Raw genomic sequence first — 3,339 nt, 5'->3', positions numbered from 1 at the left:
CAAAGTTCACAGGTCTTGAAGGAGCCACCGTGATGCTCCAATGGCTTGAGAAAATAGAAAACGCTTTCCTCCATACCCAATGCCCCTCAGACAGACGAACCCTATATGCTTCCAGTGTCCTGGAATCCAGAGCGCTTACATGGTGGAATGGAGTAGCTCATGCGCGTGGCGCAGAGGCTGCTTCTAGCATGACATGGGAGGAATTCAAGGAAATTCTTACGCGAGAATTCTGCCCTCCCAACGAAGTTAAGCGCCTGGAGGAGGAATTTTGGAATCTTAAGCAATACAGCGGTGAAGCGCGCGAGTACGCGACGCGCTTCCATGAACTAAGCCTGCTTGTCCCTCACCTTGTTACCCCTTCACGCCGAGCAATCGAGAAATTCCTTGGGGGTCTCCCCATGGAAATTCAAGATTCTGTATGGGCCAGAAACCCAGTTACCCTCTCTGACGCCATTGAGTTGGCCGCTGTGCTCAGCGACAACCATGTCAGAGCAGGAACCCTGTTCCTGCGGGGAGCTGAGAAAACCAAACCCACCAAAACTGCCCCCGAACCAACAGAAACCAAACCAGAACCCTCAAACCGTAACAACCTCAAGCGCAGGCGCAAAGCCTATGCGCTTACCAACCCGCCCATTGTCCAGCAACCCGCATACCAACCTCCAGTTTATACGCCTAACCCACTGTCAACCTACCCAACACCTCCTGTAGTCCACAGCTATGCCTTAACCAATCCAGCACTCCCTGCCCCGCCAACTAAGAAACCTTACACAGGAAATCAACCCTTTTGCCCAACCTGTAGATTTCACCACCCAACCCAAACCCCGTGTCGACTTTGTAACCGATGTGGCCGTACTGGTCACACTGCTGAAAACTGTAGAGTCCTTCTCGCCAATCCAATTGCGCCAACACCACCAGTCTACCCGCAGAATCCACAACCAACCTACCAAAACCCACGACCCAGATCGTGCTTTAACTGCGGTGATCCCAGTCATTTCCGGAACGCGTGCCCAAGACTACAAGTTCAGATTACGCAAGCGAATCCGGTGAACCAGATTTCAAACCAAGTAACGCGCGGACGAGCTTTTAACATAACCGCGCACCAAGCGCAAGCGAATAATGACGTAGTTAATGGTACATTTTTGCTTAACGGATTTTATGCTTCTGTACTTTTTGATACTGGCGCCGATCGAAGTTTTATCTCTCGCGCCTTCGAGCAGAAGCTTGCGCGACCGCGCAACGATTTAAAAGAAGATTTTTCAGTTGAATTGGCTAATGGTGAAACTGTTTTAATAAACTCGGTGATTAAAGATTGCACACTTAACCTTAACGAAAACGATTTTCTAATCGACCTCATCCCCATGCCTCTTGGAAGCTTTGATGTTATCATTGGTATGGACTGGCTCTCGAATAATCGCGCCGAAGTTATTTGCGCCAAGAAGATGGTTCGCATACCTCGAGAAAATGGTGATCTTCATATCTACGGCGAAAAACCCTCCCGCGGTCTTAAGCTTATGTCTTGCGCCGAAGCCCGAAGGCTCATGCGGAAAAGGTGTATTGCATTCTTAGCCCATGTGGTCAAACCTGCTGAAGAGAAGAAGCTTCGCGATATCCCTGTTGTGCGTGATTTCCCTGAAGTTTTTCCTGATGATCTTCCTGGTATCCCTCCCGCTCGTGAAGTCGAGTTCCGTATTGATCTTGTCCCTGGTGCTTCCCCCGTAGCTAAATCTCTTTACCGTCTTGCACCCGCTGAGATGCAAGAATTGGCAAGCCAACTTCAGGAGTTGACTGCTAAAGGATTCATTCGCCCTAGCTCTTCGCCCTGGGGTGCTCCGGTGTTGTTCGTTAAAAAGAAAGATGGTTCGTTTCGCATGTGTATTGATTACCGCGAGTTGAACAAACTCACCATTAAAAACCGGTATCCCTTACCGCGTATTGACGACCTCTTTGATCAACTCCAAGGTGCCTCTTGTTTTTCCAAGATCGATCTCCGCTCTGGCTATCACCAGTTGCGCATCCGCGATGAAGATGTTCCGAAGACTGCTTTTCGAACTCGTTATGGCCATTTTGAATTCTTGGTCATGTCCTTCGGTCTAACCAACGCACCCGCCGTTTTCATGGATCTAATGAATCGGGTGTGTAGGCCTTTCTTGGATAAATTCGTGATTGTGTTTATCGATGATGTTCTGGTGTATTCTAAGACCAAGGCCGAGCATGAGCAACATCTCCGATTGGTGTTGCAAAAGCTTCGAACCGAGCAACTCTATGCTAAGCTTTCCAAGTGTGAATTCTGGTCTGATGAAGTACAGTTTCTTGGCCATGTTGTGAACAAGATGGGTATTCATGTCGACCCATCCAAAATTGAAGCAATCAAGAACTGGATTACGCCATCCTCTCCTTCTGAGATCCGTTCCTTTCTGGGCTTAGCTGGTTACTACCGGCGATTTATTTCGAACTTCTCAAAGATCGCTTTGCCTTTAACAGCTCTAACGCACAAAGGTAAACCGTATATTTGGGGCTCGAAGCAAGAAGAAGCCTTTCTAACGCTCAAGCGTTTGTTGTGTGAAGCTCCTGTTCTTGCGCTACCTGAGGGTAATGATGATTTTGTCGTGTATTGCGATGCATCCAACCAAGGTCTCGGTTGTGTTCTTATGCAACGAGGCAAGGTTATCGCTTACGCATCAAGGCAACTCAAGGTTCATGAAAAGAATTATACAACTCACGACCTCGAACTTGGTGCAGTTGTTTTTGCCTTGAAGATCTGGAGACACTACCTTTATGGTACTAAGTGTATCCTTTACACTGACCATAAAAGCCTTCAGCATATCTTTGATCAAAAGGAACTCAACATGAGGCAACGCCGATGGAACGAACTCATCAGCGATTACGATTGTGAGATCCGGTATCATCCTGGTAAGGCTAATGTGGTAGCCGATGCGCTCAGCCGAAAACCCTGCCAGCTTAACTGTATCTTGCCGCGCACCCAGCTTCACTTCGCGCCGATTCAAAGCAACCTTGAATCGCGTATTCGTGACGCGCAGCGCGCATCCATCAGTAATGGTAACCTTCGCGCCGAGTTAGCATGTGGCGCGGAAGCGCATTTTGTGCCCAATCTGAGTGGAATTCTCTGTTATCTTAATCGCATCTGGATTCCCTTTGATGAGAATCTTCGCGCTGATATCCTGAGTGAAGCACACAAATCTCGATATTCTATTCATCCTGGCGCCGATAAGATGTACAAGGATTTGCGCATTACTTATTGGTGGCCCGGTATGAAAAAGGATATTGCTGTGTTCGTAGCTAGATGTCTGACTTGTTCTAAAGTGAAAGCTGAACACCAAC

Source organism: Bidens hawaiensis, unplaced genomic scaffold (genome assembly GCF_021521415.1).
Source record: "Bidens hawaiensis isolate Kalapana, Puna unplaced genomic scaffold, B.hawaiensis_p1.1 tig00044595_1, whole genome shotgun sequence".
In the NCBI taxonomy this organism is placed as follows: domain Eukaryota; kingdom Viridiplantae; phylum Streptophyta; class Magnoliopsida; order Asterales; family Asteraceae; genus Bidens; species Bidens hawaiensis.
This window is presented reverse-complemented; position numbering follows the sequence as displayed.